Here is a 22,092-nt window from a genome sequence, read left to right as displayed (position 1 = left end):
GAAAAATCTGCGGGTAAAAGGCACTGTGTTTTACCTGCGGATTTTCCGCGGATTTCCAGTGTTTTTTGTGCGGATTTCACCTGCGGATTCCTATTGAGGAACAGGTGTAAAACGCTGCGGAATCCGCACAAAGAATTGACATGCTGCGGAAAATACAACGCAGCGTTCCCGCGCGGTATTTTCCGCACCATGGGCACAGCGGATTTGGTTTTTCATATGTTTACATGGTACTGTAAACCTGATGGAACACTGCTGCGAATCCGCAGCCAAATCAGCACCGTGTGCACATAGCCTAATTCTAAAGGTATGTGCACACGCTGCGGAAAACGCTGCGGATCCGCAGCAGTTTCCCATGAGTGTACAGTTCAATGTAAACCTATGGGAAACAAAAATCGCTGTACACATGCTGCGGAAAAACTGCACGGAAACGCAGCGGTTTACATTCCGCAGCATGTCACTTCTTTGTGCGGATTCCGCAGCGGTTTTACAACTGCTCCAATAGAAAATCGCAATTGTAAAACCGCAGTGAAATGCGCAGAAAAAAACGCGGTAAATCCGCCATAAATCCGCAGCGGTTTAGCACTGCGGATTTATCAAATCCGCAGCGGAAAAATCCGCAGAGGACCAGAATACGTGTGCACATTCCTAACCCTAACCCTAACCCTAGCCCTAACCCTAGCCCTAACCCTACCCCTAACCCTAACCCTACCCCTAACCCTACCCCTAACCCTAACCCTAGCCCTACCCCTAACCCTACCCCTAACCCTAACCCTATTCTAACATTAGTGGAAAAAAAAAAATTTCTTTATTTTTTTATTGTCCCTACCTATGGGGGTGACAAAGGGGGGGGGGGGTCATTTATTATTTTTTTTATTTTGATCACTGAGATAGATTATATCTCAGTGATCAAAATGCACTTTGGAACGAATCTGCCGGCCGGCAGATTCGGCGGGCGCACTGCGCATGCGCCCGCCATTTTGGAAGATGGCGGCGCCCGGGAGAAGACGGACGGGACCACGGCTGGATCGGTAAGTATGATAGGGTGGGGGGGGACCACGGGGGGGGGGGATCGGAGCACGGGGGGGGGAATCGGAGCACGGGGGGGGGAATCGGAGCGCGGGAGGGGTGGAACGGAGCGCGGGGGGCGTGGAACGGAGCACGGGGGGGCTGGAATGGAGCACGGGGGGCTGGAACGGAGCACGGGGGGGGGGTGGATCGGAGTGCAGGGGGGGTGATTGGAGCACGAGGGGGTGATTGGAGCACGGGGGGAGCGGACACGAGCACGGGGGGGAGCGGAGCACTGGACGGAGGGGAGCCGGAGCAGTGTACCGGCCAGATCGGGGGGGTGGGGGGGCGATCGGAGGGGTGGGGTGGGGGCACACTAGTATTTCCAGCCATGGCCGATGATATTTCAGCATCGGCCATGGCTGGATTGTAATATTTCACCCGTTATAATGGGTGAAATATTACAAATCGCTCTGATTGGCAGTTTCACTTTCAACAGCCAATCAGAGCGATCGTAGCCACGAGGGGGTGAAGCCACCCCCCCTGGGCTAAACTACCACTCCCCCTGTCCCTGCAGATCGGGTGAAATGGGAGTTAACCCTTTCACCCGGTCTGCAGGGACGCGATCTTTCCATGACGCCGCATAGGCGTCATGGGTCGGATTGGCACCGACTTTCATGACGCCTACGTGGCGTCAAAGGTCGGGAAGGGGTTAATTACGGCCAGCTTCCGCATGTCCCTGTGCCCATGCCCGTGTCTTCCGCCGACTCTAAGGTGGCAGATTGGGCTGTGGAGGCACGGGACATTTGGGACCGCACTCAGGATGCCATTTGGGCCTCCAAGGAGAGAATGAGATCTTCCGCCGATGCACATTGGCGCCCCGCTCCGACCTTTGCTCCTGGCGACTTAGTGTGGCTCTCCGCCCGTAACATCAGGCTGCGAGTTGAGTCCACTAGGCTTGCACCTCGCTACTTGGGTCCCTTCAAGGTCCTTGAACAGGTTAACCCTGTGGTCTACTGTCTGTCCCTTCCTCCACGCCTGGGTATCACTTACACCTTTCATGTGTCCCTCATGAAGCCCGTATACATGTCCCGGTTTTCCGAGTCATCTGCCGAGACGTCGGGTTCGTCTACGGACGATTATGAGGTGAACGCTATTTTAGGGTGCAAGGTGGTACATGGCAAAAAATTTTATTTGGTGGACTGGAAGGGTTATGGTCCAGAGGACAGTGTTCTGTCTATTCAAAGGACAGTAGGATTCCAATTATGCATTAAAAGTTCACTATTAATAGTGTTGGTTTTTTGCTGTGTTATAGCACCACCCAGTGGTGGTTAAATGTATTACCTGTGTTTTTTAGTAATAATTAGAGTGTTGCATTGTGGGATTGCACCAAGGCATTTTGGGATGAGGAACCTCCATTTTCTCCCTGTGTTCTTCCTGGACACACGTGTTCTTCTGCTGTGTTGGAAATACCTCACTTACTTGCCATCCTGGTTAAGTTTATCCGGTAAGATTATTTTCCCTGTTCTTGCAAAGTAGTGTTGTACAGAATGTGATTAACTGTATAGCAGTCAGTTGTAGCATGGTGGCTAAAGAGTGTGTAGTCGATGGGAGGTATGGGCCACATAAGTGCCTTGTTGCTGTAATGTAGCCTGGAGTATTTCTTTGTTGTACATAATCATGTATATATATGTGTTTCAGGACCTGTGGTGATGTCAGACCACATGGCTAATCATGTGATGGGTTACTGGGTGTGGTTAGCTCTATATAAGACAGGCTAATGCTTAATACAGCAGATATGTGTGGAGGTGAAACCCTCCTGAGTGTGTTATGGCTCCAGGATTGAGCCTGATGGACTGGACACTTTGTTTTCTTTTCCTGAGCTAAAGGCTATTTGTTTGCGGTTATTTTGCCGTGTGGTTTATGAAGTAATAAACCCTGTGAACTTTTAAAGGAACGTGCCTCCTGAGTGTCAGCCGTCACACCTGAGTGAGTGAAATCCCTACAATTGGTGGTAGACGTGCGGGCAGTGTTCCCAGCGGAGACGTAAGTCTGTTATTGAATATCCTGGGTCAAGGCTATTGCAAGCCAGCAAGCATTGCCGGGGAAAATGGAGGACCTGCTGAAACACTTGGTCCAGATGCAGTCACAGCAGCAAGAGACCAACAAGCTGTTGATACAGCAGATACAACAGAGCCAGCAGGAGCAACGGCAGCAGATGCAACAGAGCCAGCAGGAGCAACGGCAGCTGATACAACAGAGCCAGCAGGAGCAACGGCAGCAGATGCAACAGAGCCAGCAGCAGATGCAGCTTCTGGCAGCCGCCATCCAGGGCAAGACGAGCGCCCCAACCCCAGGTCTGGCTGATGACACCCACGTCCGGAAGACGGTAAGACGCGCATTGCAAAAAATGACTCCCGGGGATGATGTTGAGGCCTTCCTGACGGTGTTTGAGAGGGTTGCTGAGAGGGAAAAACTTCCGCCAGAGCAGTGGGCAGAGGTACTGGCGCCATACCTGACGGGAGAACCGCAGAAGGCGTACTATGATTTGACCTTGCAGGATGCCAAAGAGTATCACAAATTGAAAGTTGAGATTCTCGCACGTTTGGGGGTGACACTGACTGTCAGGGCACAGCGAGTTCACTGCTGGGCCTATCACCGGGACAAAACCGCCTCGCTCTCAAATGTTTGACCTGTTGCACCTGGTCCAGAAATGGCTGCAGCCAGAGTCGTGTACACCTGCATACATGGTGGAACGAGTGATGATGGATCGGTTTGTGCATTCCCTCCCGAGGTCCATACAGACTTGGGTTGCCCAGGGTGATCCCCAGAATGCCGACGAGCTGATCGGAATGGTTGAGAGATACCAAGGGTTGGAAGGCTCCTCTGGGAGGCAACCCATGCCATACTGGGGGTCCCAGAAGGGAGCTAAGTCCCAAAAAGGGGTGGCGCGTCCAAGGTCACAAAGGGAGGGGGAGGTGGTGCCAAAGGTCCCTACGGGTGATATTATTTGTTGGAGGTGCCACGGGCCAGGACATATAGCTGCCCGTTGTTCCCAGACCACTGAGCAGATGGACTGCAGCATGGGACGCCGTTGTTCATACTATGCGTATCCAGCCTGCAGTGTGAATTCTCCGCCCAACGAAGGACCTCAAGCGTGTCCCGTAAAGGTGAACGGTCGAGCAGTAACGGCACTGTTAGACTCGGGGAGCCTAGTGACCCTGGTGAGGGCCACTTTTCCTCTTCACCTGCTCCCGGGAAAGAAGGTCGGAGTGCGGTGCATACATGGGGATGCAAAGGACTACCCTGTGGCCAGGGTGGACATTGAGACGGCATGTGGCACTGAGTCCCACATAGTCGGCGTCGTGCAGGACTTGTTGCACCCTATAATTATTGGCCGGGATTTCTGTTTGTTTTGGGATTTGTGGGGAAAAGGTTCTGAGCTCCTTAGCAAGAGTAGGGAACCAATGAACCCTGGAAGGATGTCGCCACACCCGGAGTCAGACAGGTTTCCTTTTTGTGTTCTGGTTGGGGATGAGGAGGAAGTGTCCCCTGCATCTGACACTCTGGAGTTAGAGGTAACCGGTGAAAATTTTGGGACTGCCCAACATAGGGACACTTCTGGATATAGCCAAGGAAACCTGGGAAGCCGAAGTCACGCCTCACAGAAGCGTCATTGAGCATGTGGCCCTGATGTAGCAGAGGATTGCAACGGTGATGCCTATCTTAAAAGAGCACCTCCTTAGGCACAAGAAGCTCAGGCCAGAGTCTACAACCGGTCTGCAAGAGTGAGGCAGTTCAATCCGGGAGACCGAGTTCTTGTGTTAGTTCCGACGGTGGAAAGCAAGTTCTTGGCCAAATGGCAAGGGCCATATGAGGTTGTCGAGAAACTTGGTGAAGTAAATTATAAAATTCACCAACCAGGAAGACGGAAACCATTCCAAGTATACCATGTCAACCTCATCGAGCCGTGGCAAGATAGAGAGCCGACAGTAACTCCATCGTTGTTAAGCAACCCAGAAGGTGAGGTTGGAGCGGTTACTATAGCGGAGACGCTATCGAAGACCCAGAAACAGCAGTGCCGGGAGTTACTCCAGAAAAACAGGGACCTGTTTTCAGAGTTGCCGGGACACACGAAGGTCATAGAGCACGAGGTCCTAACAGAGCCACATGTGCGGGTGAACGTTAAGCCCTATCGTATTCCTGAGGCTCGTCGAGAAGTTATCTCCAAGGAAGTGGAGCGTATGTTGAGGCTTGGAGTCATTGAGGAATCCAAGAGCGGTTGGTCGAGCCCAATTGTCCTGGTCCCAAAACCTGATGGAGAGTGGAGGTTTTGCAACGACTATCGGAAGTTGAATGAGGTCTCCAAGTTTGACGCTTATCCCATGCCCCGCGTTGATGAGCTCATTGAAAGGCTTGGGCACGCCAGATGTATATCCACCTTGGATTTGACAAAGGGGTATTGGCAGATCCCCATGGCACAGGAAGCCAAGGAGAAGACGGCCTTTTCGACACCTGATGGATGCTTCCAGTATGTCCGGATGCCGTTTGGCCTACAGGGAGCTCCGACGACCTTCCAGAGGGCTATGGATAGAGTCCTTGCACCCCATAAGGCCTACGCTGCTGCGTACTTAGATGATATCGTCATCTTTAGCCCGGACTGGGAGAGTCATCTGGAGAAAGTCCAAGCGGTGTTTGATGCTCTAAGAGAGGCGGGGTTTACAATAAACCCGAAGAAGTGTGCCTTGGGTAAGGAAGAAGCTAAATACCTAGGCTATATAGTGGGTCGTGGAGAAATAAAGCCCCAAATCAAGAAAGTGGAGGCAATCCAAACATGGCCGAAACCACTCTCCAAAAAGCAAGTTAAAGCCTTTCTGGGTATCGTGGGATATTACAGGAGGTTCATCCCGAACTTCGCCACAGTGGCTGCGCCTCTGACTGATCTGCTAAAAGGGACAAAATCGGTGATGGTTAAATGGTCCGAAGAGACAGAGTCAGCCTTCCAAGAGTTGAAAGGGGCTCTATGTAAGCAGCCCGTTCTGATGGCCCCAGACTTCAAGAAAGAATTTATTCTTCAGACAGATGCCTCAGATGTTGGGGTAGGAGCAGTCCTTTCCCAAGAGCTACATGGGGAGGAGCATCCTGTTCTCTATCTGAGTAGAAAGCTGTCCTCAAGTCTTTCAGAAAAATGGACCTATTATTGATGAAGTGGAGGCATTCCAGATGAGCAGGTACATAAGCAGCAATTAAGCTGTTTGGGGAATACTAGGATTCTCCATTCATGAGCGCTACCCACCAGCTGTGCATCTGAGTGTGCACTTGGAAAATGGACAGAGAATTTACTTTAACCCAGCAAACTTGCAGCAGCAGCTCCTAACACCACCTAAGACCACCCTCTTGGCATTTTTTTTAGCGGTGTCAACAAGACCCTTTTTCAAAAACAATTCTCTACTGTGTTTTACCAAAGTAATACACTTGGAATGCCTCCAGAGAAACACTGGAACGGAGGAAACGGCGGCTTGATATTGAAGGCTATCCAGGGGTGAAAGCAACTGATACTCTTGGTCGCATCTACACTGTTGTTCATCCGTGAAATGCAGAGTGCTTCTACCTGCGCATGTTACTTCATGTTGTCATTCTGGAAAATGATGGACACTGGGACATGACTCTCAGTGAAGCAGCAGCCACACAAATCCCAAAGCGACTAAGACACCTCTTTGCTATTATTCTAACAACCTGTAGCATTTTAAATCCTCCTGATATTTGGACAAAGTACAAAACTGCATGTAGAAAAGCCGCGGAGACACCATCACATGTTTCTCAATGCAAGCAATAAATAGCCAGGTCTTTCACCGGGAAGGAACAACCACGGGAAAGGCAGCATCCAAAAAGGAAAACCACCTATGTATCCATCCACAGACAGCTGTATCGGGGTATTTGCCCCTCATCAGTGTGGAGTGTTGTGAATTCTGCTCTTGGGTTCCCTCCAGTGGTTGTAGATGGGAATGCAGTTGTCTCTGAGTCGCAGTCTTGGCCAGGTGTCTCTACTGATTACAATTCTGACTGGGAGATTTAGGTGTGCTGGAGTCTTTAGCCCTTGCCAGTTGTCAATGTTCCTTGTGCAGTGTTGGATCACTTTCTGGCTTCTCCTGCGTGCTGCCAAATTCAGCAAAGATAAGTGTTTGGTTTTCGTTCCTGTGGCACACTGCTGTGTGCTTGTTTTTGTTTGTATTCCTGCCCTGATTGTAGGATTCACTGGAGTTGCAGATATACGCTCCTACATCTTTAGTTAGATGTAGGAAGTTTTTGTATATTCTGCTGTGGATATTTTTGAAGGGTTTTAATACTGTCCTATCCTGTCCTGTCTAGCTAGAGAGGCCTCCTGTGCTAAATCCTGTTTTTCTGCCTGTGTATGTTTTTTCCTCTCCGACTCACCGCCAATATTTGTGGGGGGCTGTCTATCCTTTGGGGATTTTCTCTGAGGCAAGATAGTATTCCTATTTCCATCCTTAGGGGTATTTAGTCCTCCGGCTGTGACGAGGTGTCTAGGTGTTTTAGGTACACTCCACGGCTACTTCTAGTTGCGGTATTAAGTTCAGGATTGCGGTCAGTATAGTGGCTACCTTCTCCAGTGAAAGTTCTCATGCTGCTCCAAGGTCACCGGATCATAACAGTACAACTGGCCCATAATAAGTTAAATGCATCTCAAAAGAAGGGAAGAAAGCTCTTGAGCCATTTTTTTTTCTCCAGTCTCTTTTGTGTTCTCCTCCCTCTTAATATCTGGGTGGCTGAGGAGCCTGGTGCAAGCATGAATGTTCAGGAATTAGCTTCTCGTGTAGACCAGCTTGCTGCTAGGGTGCAGGGTATTTCTGATTATATTGTTCAGAATCCTGCTTTAGAACCGAAGATTCCTACTCCTGATTTGTTTTCTGGTGACGGGTCCAAATTTTTGAGTTTTAAAAACAACTGTAAACTGTTCCTTGCTCTGAGACCTCGATCCTCTGGTGATTCCATTCAGCAGGTAAAAATCGTAATCTCCCTGCTGCGTGGCGACCCGCAGGATTGGGCGTTTTCCCTGGAATCGGGAAATCCGGCTTTGTGTAATATTGACTCCTTTTTTCAGGCTTTGGGATTATTGTATGATGAACCTAATTCTGTGGCTCAAGCTGAGAAGACCTTGTTGGCCCTGTCTCACGGTTAAGAGGCGGCAGAATTGTATTGTCATAAATTCAGAAAATGGTCTGTGTTGACTAAATGGAATAATGATGCTTTGGCAGCAATTTTCAGAAAGGGTCTTTCTGAGTCCATTAAAGATGTCATGGTGGGGTTTCCCACGCCTTCCGGTCTGAGTGATTTTATGTCTCTGGTCATTCAGATTGACCGACGCTTGCGGGAGCGCAGAACTGTGTGCGCTGTGGCGTTATCCTCAGAGCAAATTCCTGAGCCTATGCAGTGTGATAGAATTCTGTCTAGAACGAAACGACAAAGTTTCAGACGTCAAAATAGGTTGTGTTATTATTGTGGCGAAGCTTCTCATGTCATTTCTGTCTGTCCCAAGCGGACAAAGAGGATCGCCAGTTCAATTACCATCAGTACTGTACAACCTAAATTTTTGTTATGTGTCCTTGATCTGCTCATTGTCATCATTTTCTGTCATGGTGTTTGTGGATTCAGGCGCCGCCTTGAATTTAATGGACTTTGAGTTTGCCAAGCGTTGTGGTTTTCCCTTGCAGCCTTTGCAGAACCCTATTCCTTTAAGGGGCATTGATGCTACACCCTTGACTAAAAATAAGCCCCAGTTTTGGACACAGGTGACCATGCGCATGGCGCCAGCCCATCAGGAAGATTGTCGATTTCTGGTGTTGCATAACTTGCATGATGCTATCGTGCTGGGTTTTCCGTGGTTGCAGGTACATAATCCTGTGTTGGATTGGAAGTCCATGTCTGTGACTAGTTGGGGTTGTCAGGGGGTTCATAATGATGTTCCTTTAATGTCAATCTCCTCTTCTTCCTCTTCTGAAATTCCAGAGTTTTTGTCTGATTTTCAGGATGTATTCGATGAGCCCAAGTCCAGTTTCCTTCCACCGCACAGGGACTGCGATTGTGCTATTGACTTGATTCCAGGCTGTAAGTTTCCTAAGGGTCGACTTTTCAACCTGTCTGTGCCTGAACATACCGTCATGCGGAGCTATATTAAGGAGTCTTTGGAGAGAGGGCATATTCGACCATCTTCTTCACCGTTGGGAGCGGGGTTCTTTTTTGTTGCTAAAAAAGATGGTTCCTTGAGACCCTATATAGATTATCGCCTCTTGAATAAAATCACGGTCAAGTTTCAATACCCTTTACCTTTGCTTTCCAATTTGTTTGCTAGGATTAACCCCTTTACCCCCAAGGGTGGTTTGCACGTTATGGACCGGGCCAATTTTTACAATTCTGACCACTGTCCCTTTATGAGGTTATAACTCTGGAACGCTTTAACGGATCCCGGTGATTCTGATATTATTTTCTCGTGACATATTGTACTTCATGATAGTGCTAAAATTTCTTTGATATTACCTGCGTTTATTTGTGAAAAAAACGGAAACATGGCGAAAATTTTGAAAATTTCGCAATTTTCCAAATTTGAATTTTTATGCAATTAAATCACAGAGATATGTCACACAAAATACTTAATAAGTAACATTTCCCACATATCTACTTTACATCAGCACAATTTTGGAACCAACATTTTTTTTCACCATTCTAAAAGCTGCGCCCCTCAAGGTTCTCAAAACCACATTCAAGAAGTTTATTAACCCTTCAGGTGTTTCACAGGAATTTTTGGAATGTTTAAATAAAAATTAACATTTAACTTTTTTTCACAAAAAATTTACTTCAGCTCCAATTTGTTTTATTTTGCCAAGAGTTACAGGAGAAAATGGACCCCAAACCTTGTTGTACAATTTGTCCTTAGTACGCCGATACCCCATAAGTGGAGGTAAACCACAGTTTGGGCGCATGGCAGAGCTCGGAAGGGAAGGAGCGCCATTTGACTTTTTAATGCAAAATTGACTGGAATTGAGATGGGACGCCATGTTGCGTTTGGAGAGCCACTGATGTGCCTAAACATTGAAACCCCCCACAAGTGACACCATTTTGGAAAGTAGACCCCCTAAGGAACTTATCTAGAGGTGTGGTGAGCACTTTGACCCACCAAGTGCTTCACAGAAGTTTATAATGCAGAACCGTAAAAATAAAAAATAATTTTTTTCTCCCCCAATTTTTTATTTTCCCAATGGTAAGAGAAGAAATTGGAACCAAAAAGTTGTTGTACAATTTGTCCTGAGTACGCTGATACCCCATATGTGGGGGTAAACCACTGTTTGGGCGCATGGGAGAGCTCGGAAGGGAAGGAGCGCCGTTTGACTTTTCAATGCAAAATTCACAGGAATTGAGATGAGACGCCATGTTGGGTTTGGAGAGCCACTGATGTGGCTAAATATTGAAACCCCCCACAAGTGACACCATTTTGGAAAGTAGACCCCCTAAGGAACTTATCTAGATGTGTGGTGAGCACTTTGACCCACCAAGAGCTTCACAGAAGTTTATAATGCAGAGCCGTAAAAATAAAACAAAAATTTTTTCCCACAAATATTATTTTTTAGCCCCCAGTTTTGTATTTTCCCGAGGGTAACAGGAGAAATTGGACCCCAAAATTTGTTGTGCAATTTGTCCTGAGTGCGCTGATACCCCATATGTGGGGGGGAACCACCGTTTGGGCGCATGGGAAGGCTCGGAAGGGAAGGAGCGCCATTTGAAATACAGACTTAGATGGAATGGTCTGCAGGCGTCACATTGCGTTTGCAGAGCCCCTAATGTACCTAAACAGTAGAAACCCCCCACAAGTGACCCCATATTGGAAACTAGACCCCCCAAGGAACTTATCTAGATGTGTTGTGAGAACTTTGAGCCCCCAAGTGTTTCACTACAGTTTTTAACGCAGAGCCGTGAAAATAAAAAAAAACATTCCCCCCAAAATTATTTTTTAGCCCCCAGTTTTGTATTTTCTCGAGGGTAACAGGAGAAATTTCACCCCAAAAGTTGTTGTCCAATTTGTCCTGAGTATGCTGATACCATATATGTTGGGGTAAACTCCTGTTTGGGCACACGGGAGAGCTCGGAAGGGAAGGAGCACTGTTTTACTTTTTCAACGCAGAATTGGTTGGAATTGAGATCGGACGCCATGTCGCGTTTGGAGAGCCCCTGATGTGTCTAAACAGTGGAAACCCCCCAATTATAACTGAAACCCTAATACAAACACACCCCTAACCCTAATCCCAACGGTAACCCTAACCACACCTCTAACCCAGACACACCCCTAACCCTAATCCCAACCCTATTCCCAACCGCAAATGTAATCCAAACCCTAACCCTAACTTTAGCCCCAACCCTAACTGTAGCCTTAACCCTAACTGTAGCCTTTACCCTAACTGTAGCCTTAACCCTAGCCCTAACCCTAGCCCTAACCATAACCCTAGCCCTAACCCTAGCCCTAACCCTAGCCCTAACCCTAGCCCTAATCCTAGCCCTAACCCTAACCCTAGCCCTAACCCTAACCCTAGCCCTAACCCTAGCCCTAGCCCTAACCCTAATGGGAAAATGGAAATAAATACATTTTTTAAATTTTTTTTATTTTTCCCTAACTAAGGGGGTAATGAAGGGGGGTTTGATTTACTTTTATAGCAGGTTTTTTAGCGGATTTTTATGATTGGCAACCGTCACTCACTGAAAGACGCTTTTTATTGCAAAAAATATTTTTTGCGTTACCACATTTTGAGAGCTATAATTTTTCCATATTTGAGTCCACAGAGTCATGTGAGGTCTTGTTTTTTGCGGGACGAGTTGACGTTTTTATTGGTAACACTTTCGGGCACGTGACATTTTTTGATCGCTTTTTATTCCGATTTTTGTGAGGCAGAATTAGCAAAAACCAGCTATTCATGAATTTCTTTTGGGGGAGGCGTTTATACCGTTCCGCGTTTGGTAAAATTGAAAAAGCAGTTTTATTCTTCGGGTCAGTACGATTACAGTGACATCTCATTTATATAATTTTTTTATGTTTTGGCGCTTTTATACGATAAAAACTATTTTATAGAAAAAATAATTATTTTTGCATCGCTTTATTCTCAGGACTATAACTTTTTTATTTTTTTGCTGATATTGCTGTTTGGAGGCTCGTTTTTTGCGGGACAAGATGACGCTTTCAGTGGTACCATGGTTATTTATATGTGTCTTTTTGTTCGCGTGTTATTCCACTTTTTGTTCGGCTGTATGATAATAAAGCGTTGTTTTTTGCCTCGGTTTTTTTTCTTACGGTGTTTACTGAAGGGGTTAACTAGTGGGCCAGTTTTATAGGTCAGGTCGTTACGGACGCGGCGATACTAAATATGTGTACTTTTATTGCTTTGTTTTTTTTATTTAGATAAAGAAATGTATTTATGGGAATAATATTTTTATTTTTTTTCATTATTTAGGATTTTTTTTTTTTTTTTACACACTTGCAAAATTTTTTTTTTACTTTTTTACTTTGTCCCAGGGGGGGACAATACAGATCGGTGATCTGCCAGTTTGCACAGCACTCTGACAGATCACCGATCTGTCAAACAGCGCTGCAGCGTTACCAAGTGCTTGCTCTGAGCAGGCACTTGGTAAGCCACCTCCCTCCCTGCAGGACCCGGATCCGCGGCCATCTTGGATCCGGGACTTGCTGCAGGGAGGAGGTAAGAGACCCCCGGAGCAACGCGATCACATCGCGTTGCTGCGGGGGTCTCAGGGAAGCACGCAGGGAGCCCCCTCCCTGCGCGATGCTTCCTGTTGTGAATTCTGTGATCAAGCTCCCTCCTGTGGTCACGAGTGGTACTTCGGCTTCTGAGTTTCCTTCCTCAGGTGATGAGGTTAAGTCGTTAGGTGCTGCTCTATTTAACTCCACCTAGTGCTTTGATCCTGGCCTCCAGTCAATGTTCTAGTATTGGTCTTGCTTCCTCCTGGATCGTTCCTGTGGCCTTTCTGCTCAGCATAAGCTAAGTTCTGCTTGTGTTACTTTTGTTCCTATATTTTCTGTCCAGCTTGTTTTTTTGGTTTTGCTTGCTTGCTGGAAGCTCTGAGACGCAGAGGGAGCACCTCCAATTGGCTGGCGGCTGTTGTTAACTATTGACGTGCGGGCGCGTGCCCGCACATCAATAGGAAACCGCCGCAGCGCCGGAAGGGGCCCGGTGAGCAGATGAGAAGGGGCCCGATGCGGGCCCCCTCTCTCTGCCCACCGGTTACGGCAGGGGCACATAAATTCCGGCGGCGGCGGCGGCCGCCGGCAGCGGCATTCACAGATGATCATCAGAGGGTCAATCTGTGCGGTAGCCCAGGGCCCCCCCAGACCACTGGGCCCTGGGCTACCGCCCATATTGACCCTCTGATAATCCGCCCCTGACTGGAGGCCCAAAGTACTATGCTTCTCAATAGAGGGAAAAAAGAAGTTCTGAGACCATTTTTTTTTCTTTGCACTGTGTTTTGCCTTTTTCTCCCCTAGACATTTGGGTGGTTCAGGACACAGGTGTGGTGATGGACATTAAAGGTCTGTCTTCATGTGTGGATCTTCTCACTGCAAGAGTACAAAATATTCAAGACTTTGTGGCTCAGAATTCTATGTTAGAACCAAGAATTCCTATTCCTGATTTGTTTTCTGGAGATAGAGCTAAATTTCTGAGTTTCAAAAATAATTGCAAACTGTTTCTGGCGTTGAAACCTCGCTCCTCTGGTGACCCAGTTCAACAAGTTAAGATCATTATTTCTTTATTACGTGGCGACCCTCAAGACTGGGCATTTTCCCTTGCGCCAGGAGATCCTGCATTATGTAATATTGATGTGTTTTTTCTGGCGCTCGGATTACTGTACGATGAACCTAATTCAGTGGATCAGGCAGAGAAAAATTTGCTGGCTCTGTGTCAGGGTCAGGATGAGATAGAGATTTATTGTCAGAAGTTCGGACTTTCCAATGCTCCATCAGTATTTCAGTCCTTCATGCATGACATCTTCCGAGAGTACCTGGATAAATTCCTGATTGTATACTTGGATGATATTTTGGTCTTCTCTGATGATTGGGAGTCTCATGTGAAGCAGGTCAGAATGGTGTTCCAGGTCCTGCGTGCTAATTCTTTGTTTGTGAAGGGATCAAAGTGTCTCTTTGGTGTTCAGAAGGTTTCATTTTTGGGGTTCATTTTTTCCCCTTCTACCATCGAGATGGACCCTGTTAAGGTCCAGGCCATTTATGATTGGACTCAGCCGACATCTCTGAAGAGTCTGCAAAAGTTCCTTGGCTTTGCTAATTTTTATCGTCGCTTCATCTGTAATTTTTCTAGTATTGCTAAACCATTGACCGATTTGACCAAGAAGGGTGCTGATGTGGTCAATTGGTCTTCTGCTGCTGTGGAAGCTTTTCAAGAGTTAAAGCATCGTTTTTCTTCTGCCCCTGTGTTGTGTAAACCAGATGTTTCGCTTCCGTTCCAGGTTGAGGTTGATGCTTCTGAAATTGGAGCGGGGGCTGTTTTGTCGCAGAGGTGCTGATTGCTCGGTGATGAAGCCATGCGCCTTCTTTTCCAGGAAGTTTTCGCCTGCTGAGCGAAATTATGATGTTGACTTATCTCGAGTCTGCCAAACGGTTGAATCCTAGACAGGCTCGTTGGTCGCTGTTTTTCTCCCGTTTTGACTTTGTGGTTTCGTACCTTCCGGGCTCTAAAAATGTGAAGGCGGATGCCCTGTCTAGGAGTTTTGTGCCCGACTCTCCGGGTTTGCCTGAGCCGGCGGGTATTCTCAAAGAGGGAGTAATTGTGTCTGCCATCTCCCCTGATTTGCGGCGGGTGCTGCAAAAATTTCAGGCTAATAAACCTGATCGTTGCCCAGCAGAGAAACTGTTTGTCCCGGATAGGTGGACGAATAAAGTTATCTCTGAGGTTCATTGTTCGGTGTTGGCTGGTCATCCTGGAATCTTTGGTACCAGAGATTTGGTGGCTAGATCCTTTTGGTGGCCGTCTCTGTCGCGGGATGTGCGTTCTTTTGTGCAGTCCTGTGGGATTTGTGCTCGGGCTAAGCCCTGCTGTTCTCGTGCCAGTGGGTTGCTTTTGCCCTTGCCGATCCCGAAGAGGCCTTGGACACATATCTCTATGGATTTTATTTCGGATCTCCCCGTCTCTCAAAAAATGTCGGTCATTTGGGTAGTTTGTGATCGCTTCTCTAAGATGATCCATTTGGTACCCTTGTCTAAATTACCTTCCTCCTCTGATTTGGTGCCATTGTTCTTCCAGCATGTGGTTCGTTTACATGGCATTCCAGAGAACATCGTTTCTGACAGAGGTTCCCAGTTTGTTTCGAGGTTTTGGCGAGCCTTTTGTGCTAGGATGGGCATTGATTTGTCTTTTTCCTCGGCTTTCCATCCTCAGACAAATGGCCAGACTGAACGAACCAATCAGACCTTGGAAACATATCTGAGATGTTTTGTTTCTGCTGATCAGGATGATTGGGTGTCCTTTTTGCCGTTGGCTGAGTTCGCTCTTAATAATCGGGCCAGCTCGGCTACCTTGGTTTCACTGTTTTTCTGCAATTCTGGGTTCCATCCGTGTTTCTCTTCAGGGCAGGTTGAGTCTTCGGACTGTCCTGGTGTGGATACTGTGGTGGACAGGTTGCAGCGGATTTGGACTCATGTAGTGGACAATTTGACCTTGTCCCAGGAGAAGGCTCAACGTTTCGCTAATCGCAGACGCTGTGTGGGTCCCCGACTTCATGTTGGGGATTTGGTTTGGTTGTCATCTCGTTATATTCCTATGAAGGTTTCCTCTCCTAAGTTTAAGCCTCGTTTCATTGGTCCGTATAGGATTTCTGAGGTTCTTAATCCTGTGTCTTTTCGTTTGACCCTTCCAGATTCTTTTTCCATCCATAACGTATTCCATAGGTCATTGTTGCGGAGATACGTGGCGCCTGTGGTTCCATCTGTTGATCCTCCTGCCCCGGTTTTGGTGGAGGGGGAGTTGGAGTATATAGTGGAGAAGATTTTGGATTCTCGTGTTTCGAGACGGAAACTCCAGTATCTGGTTAAGTGGAAGGGTTATGGTCAGGAAGATAATTCCTGGGTCTTTGCCTCTGATGTCCATGCTGCCGATCTTGTTCGTGCCTTTCATATGGCTCATCCTGGTCGGCCTGGGGGCTCTGGTGAGGGTTCGGTGACCCCTCCTTAAGGGGGGGGTACTGTTGTGAATTCTGTGATCAAGCTCCCTCCTGTGGTCACGAGTGGTACTGCGGCTTCTGAGTTTCCTTCCTCAGGTGATGAGGTTAAGTCGTTAGGTGCTGCTCTATTTAACTCCACCTAGTGCTTTGATCCTGGCCTCCAGTCAATGTTCTAGTATTGGTCTTGCTTCCTCCTGGATCGTTCCTGTGGCCTGTCTGCTCAGCATAAGCTAAGTTCTGCTTTTGTTACTTTTGTTCCTATATTTTCTGTCCAGCTTGTTTTTTTGGTTTTGCTTGCTTGCTGGAAGCTCTGAGACGCAGAGGGAGCACCTCCGTACCGTTAGTCAGTGCAAAGGGTCTTTTTGCCCCTCTGCGTGGTTGTTTGTAGGTTTTTGTGTTGACCGCAAAGCTATCTTTCCTATCCTCGGTCTATTCAGTAAGTCGGGCCTCACTTTGCTAAATCTATTTCATCTCTGTGTTTGTATTTTCATCTTAACTCACAGTCATTATATGTGGGGGGCTGCCTTTTCCTTTGGGGAATTTCTCTGAGGCAAGGTAGGCTTATTTTTCTATCTTCAGGACTATCTAGTTTCTCAGGCTGTGCCGAGTTGCATAGGGAGCGTTAGGCGCAATCCACGGCTACCTCTAGTGTGGTTTGATAGGTTTAGGGATTGCGGTCAGCAGAGTTTCCACGTCTCAGAGCTCGTCCTATGTTTTGTGGTTTTTGTAAGGTCACTTGTGTGCTTTGAACTTCAAGGTCCATTGTGGTTCTGAATTACCTATTCATAATAGCTTCCCTGCACCGCCGGCACATCGCGATCATGTTTGATCGCGGTGTGCCGGGGGTTAATGTGCCGGGGGCGGTCCGTGACCGCTCCTGGCACATAGTGCCGGATGTCAGCTGCGATAAGCAGCTGACACCCGGCCGCGATTGGCCGCGCTCCCCCCGTGAGCGTGGCCAATCGCCTATGACGTACTGTTCCGTCCTTGGGAAGTAAAGCCCACCCCACATGGACGGAATAGTACGTCTAATGGCAGAAAGGGGTTAAGGGAGCTAGTTGGTTTACGAAGATTGACCTTCGAGGCGCATATAATCTTGTTCGTATTAAGCAGGGTGACGAATGGAAAACTGCGTTTAACACGCCCGAAGGCCATTTTGAATATCTTGTGATGCCATTCGGGCTCACTAATGCTCCATCTGTTTTTCAGTCCTTCATGCATGATATTTTCCGGACTTATATTGATAAGTTCTTGATTGTATATTTGGACGATATTTTGATTTTTTCTGATGATTGGGAGTCTCATGTGAAACAGGTCAGGATGGTATTTCAGATCCTTCGTGACAATGCCCTGTTTGTGAAAGGGTCTAAGTGTCTCTTTGGGGAGCAGAAGGTCTCTTTTTTGGGCTTTATTTTTTCTCCCTCGTCTATAGAGATGGATCCGGTTAAGGTTCAGGCCATTCATGATTGGATTCAGCCCACATCCGTGAAGAGCCTTCAGAAATGTTTGGGTTTTGCAAATTTTTATCGCCGTTTCATTGCTAATTTTTCCAGCGTGGTTAAACCCTTGACTGATTTGACGAAGAAAGGCGCTGATGTGGCGAATTGGTCCTCTGCGGCTGTCTCTGCCTTCCAGGAGCTTAAACGTCGATTTACTTCTGCTCCGGTGTTGCGCCAGCCGGATGTTTCTCTTCCGTTTCAGGTTGAGGTTGACGCTTCTGAGATTGGGGCAGGGGCCGTTTTGTCTCAGAGGGATCCTGTTGGTTCTTTAATGAAACCGTGTACTTTCTTTTCCCGTAAATTGTCGCCTGCTGAACACAATTATGATGTCGGCAATCGGGAGTTGTTGGCAATGAAGTGGGGGTTTGAGGAGTGGCGATATTGGCTTGAGGGAGCTAAGCACCGTATTGTGGTCTTGACCGATCATAAGAATTTGATTTACCTCGAGTCTGCCAAACGGCTGAATCCTAGACAGGCTCGATGGTCCTTGTTTTTTTCCCGTTTTGATTTTGTGGTCTCGTACCTTCCGGGTTCTAAGAACATTAAGGCTGATGCCCTCTCTAGGAGTTTTTTGCCTGATTCTCCTGAGGTCTTGGAACTGGACGGTATTCTGAAAGAAGGGGTGGTCCTTTCTGCCATTTCCCCTGATTCACGATGGGTTCTTCAGGAATTTCAGGCTGACAGACCTGACCGCTGTCCTGTGGGGAAGCTGTTTGTTCCTGACAGATGGACTAGTAGAGTGATCTCTGAGGTTCACTGTTCTGTTTTGGCTGGTCATCCTGGCATTTTTGGTACCAGAGACTTGGTTGGTAGGTCCTTTTGGTGGCCTTCTTTGTCGCGTGATTTGCGTTCTTTTGTGCAGTCCTGTGGAACTTGTGCGCGGGCCAAGCCTTGTTGTTCCTGTGCTAGTGGGTTGCTTTTGCCATTGCCCGTCCCTGAGAGGCCCTGGACACATATTTCTATGGATTTTATTTCCGATCTTCCGGTCTCCCAAAGAATGTTGGTTATCTGGGTTGTCTGTGACCGATTTTCTAAGATGGTTAATTTGGTGCCTTTGCCCAAATTGCCTTCCTCTTCGGATTTGGTTCCGTTGTTTTTTCAGCATGTGGTCCGTTTGCATGGTATTCCGGAGAATATTGTGTCTGACAGAGGTTCCCAGTTTGTTTCTAGGTTTTGGCGGGCCTTTTGTGCCAGGCTGGGCATTGATTTGTCTTTTCTTCTGCGTTTCATCCTCAGACAAATGGTCAGACCGAGCGAACTAATCAGACTTTGGAGACTTATTTGAGATGCTTTGTGTCTGCTGATCAAGATGATTGCGTGGTTTTTTTGCCATTGGCCGAGTTTGCCCTTAATAATTGGGCTAGTTCGGCTACTTTGGTTTCGCCTTTCTTTTGTAATTTTGGTTTTCATCCTCGTTTTTCTTCTGGGCAGGTTGAGCCTTCTGACTGTCCTGGTGTGGATTCTGTGGTTGACAGGTTGCAGCAGATTTGGGCTCATGTGGTGGACAACTTGGTGTTGTCTCAGGAGGAGGCTCAACGTTTTGCTAACTGTCATCGGTGTGTTGGTTCCCGGCTTCGGGTTGGGGATCTGGTCTGGTTGTCTTCCCGTCATGTTCCTATGAAAGTTTCTTCTCCTAAATTTAAGCCTCGGTTTATTGGTCCTTATAGGATTTCTGAGATTATTAATCCGGTGTCCTTTCGACTGGCAGTTCCGGCCTCTTTTGATATCCATAATGTCTTCCACAGATCTTTATTGCGGAAATATGTGGAGCCCGTTGTTCCCTCTGTTGATCCTCCGGCCACTTTGTTGGTTGATGGGGAGTTGGAATATGTTGTTGAGAAGATTTTGGATTCCCGTTTTTCTAGGCAGAAGCTTCAGTACCTTGTCAAATGGAAGGGTTATGGCAGGAGGATAATTCTTGGGTTTTTGCCTCTGATGTCCATGCCACTGATTTGGTTCGTGCCTTTCATCTGGCTCATCCTGATTGGCCTGGGGGCTCTGGTGAGGGTTCGGTGACCCCTCCTCAACGGGGGGTACTGTTGTGAATTCTGCTTCTGGGCTCCCTCAGGTGGTGGCAGGTGGTAATGCAGTTGTGCCTGGGCTGCAGTCCTGGACAGGTGTATCTGCTAATTGCAATTCTGACTGAGATATTTAGGTTTCCTGGACTCATTAGTCTTTGCCAGTTGTCAATGTTTCTTGTGAAGTGTTGGATCCCTGTCTGGCTTCTCCTGCCTTGCTGCCAATTCAGCTAAGATAAGTGTCTGTTTCTTTTTCCATGGCACAAACATGCTTGTTTTTTGATTGCATTCTTGCTTTGAGTGTATTTTTCTCTGGAGTTGCAGATATACGACCCACGTCTTTAGTTGGATGGTGGGTTTTTTGTATTATCTGTTGTGGATATTTTTGAAGGATTTTAATAGTGACCGCACAAAACTCTGTCCTATCCTTTCCTATTTTAGCTAGAAGGGCCTCTTGTGCTAATCCTGTTTTTCTGCCTGTGTGCGTCTTTTCCTCTCCTACTCACAGCCAATATTTGTGGGGGGCTGCCTATACTTTGGGGTTCTGCTCTGAGGCAAGATAGTATCCCTATTTCTATCTTTAGGGGTATTTAGTCCTCCGGCTGTGACGAGGTGTCTAGGTTTTGTTAGGTACATCCCACGGCTACTTCTAGTTGCGGTGTTAAGTTCAGGATTTGCGGTCAGTATAGTTACCACTTACTCCAGTGTAGGTTCTCATGCTGCTCCAAGGTCACCGGATCATAACAGTAGCAGAGCCGTGTGTGTATGACGTGTATGGAGCGGAGCTGAATGTATGCAAGGTGTACGGAACAGAGCTGCGTGTGCACGAGGTGTATGGAGCGGAGCCGTGTGTGTATGAGGTGTATGGAGCGGAGCTGAATGTGTATGAGGTGTATGGAGCGGAGCTGAATGTGTACGAGGCGTACGGAGCAGAGCTGCATGTGTACGAGGTGTACGGAGTGGAGCCGTGTGTGTATAAGGTGTATGGAGCAGAGCGCATGTGTACAGATCGGAGCCGTGTGTGCAAAGTGTACAGAGCGCAGCCGCGTGTGTAGGAGTAGCTATGTGTGGCCATTATACGGTACGCAGTATCATGTGCGGCCAATATACAGTATGGAGCATCATGTGCGGTCATTATACGGTACGCAGTATCATGTGTGGCCAATATACAGTATGGAGCATCATGTGTGGCCATTATACAGTATGGAGCATCATGTGTGGCCATTATACAGTATGGAGCATCATGTGTGGTCATTATACAGTATGGAGCATCATGTGTGGCCATTATACAGTATGGAGCATCATGTGCGGTCATTATACAGTATGGAGCATCATGTGCGGTCATTATACAGTATGGAGCATCATGTGCAGTCATTATACAGTATGGAGCATCATGTGCGGCCATTATACAGTATAGAGCATCATGTGTGGCCATTATACAGTATGGAGCATCATGTGCAGTCATTATACAGTATGGAGCATCATGTGTGGCCATTATACAGTATGGAGCATCATGTGTGGCCATTATACAGTATGGAGCATCATGTGCAGTCATACAGTATGGAGCATCATGTGTGGCCATATTTTTTTGTTTATAATTATTCTTTATGAAACAGTGTGATCAGCAGTGCTAAATGGGTGTGGTTGGGACGTGAAAATGGGTGTGACTAGTTAAGAATTGGTGTGGTCAGAGGCGTGGCCTAAAATTTGCCAAACTTTATCCCTCTTTCCCATCTTCAAAAGTTGGGAGGTATGGTATATGACCCTTAGCCAGACACTGGAAGGGGTTAGGGTATGTTTCCTCGTTCGGGAAACGCTGCATCCAGATGTTACAGCATAGTGGAGGGGATTTCATGAATTCCCGTCTGCACTATGCATTAAAAGACGCATGCGGCATACCCGTGAAAACGCACATGCGGCGCGTCTTTTAAGAATGCAGCATGTCCTTACATTGCAGAAACAATGCAAGGACAGCGCAGGTGACCTGCCAGTGACCCCAGGTGCAGATTTCGTCAGGATTTTACCTGTATAAAATCCTGACCAAATCCTGATGCAATCCTGAACGTGGACACAACCCTTAAATAAGTGAGATTTCGTCATTTTAGCTCCTGGTGTGGAGGCGATAGCACAATCATATGCCGCCATATACTAGACGTCCGGTAATAATTCCCTCATGTGTGGGGTCTATTTGTCTCCAGAGAAATCACACGTTACATTCCACACATAACATTGTGTAGAAAAGGCGGCGCGAGGTAATTGTGCCAGTAGTGAGGGCGAATAATGGCGGAAATGTCACTGACTGAGGAGAAGTCTCCATGTAG

This window comes from Ranitomeya imitator, chromosome 2, assembly GCF_032444005.1.
Source record: "Ranitomeya imitator isolate aRanImi1 chromosome 2, aRanImi1.pri, whole genome shotgun sequence".
Lineage (NCBI taxonomy): Eukaryota > Metazoa > Chordata > Amphibia > Anura > Dendrobatidae > Ranitomeya > Ranitomeya imitator.
The sequence above is the reverse complement of the archived record's forward strand: the minus strand, read 5'-3'. Positions refer to the sequence as shown.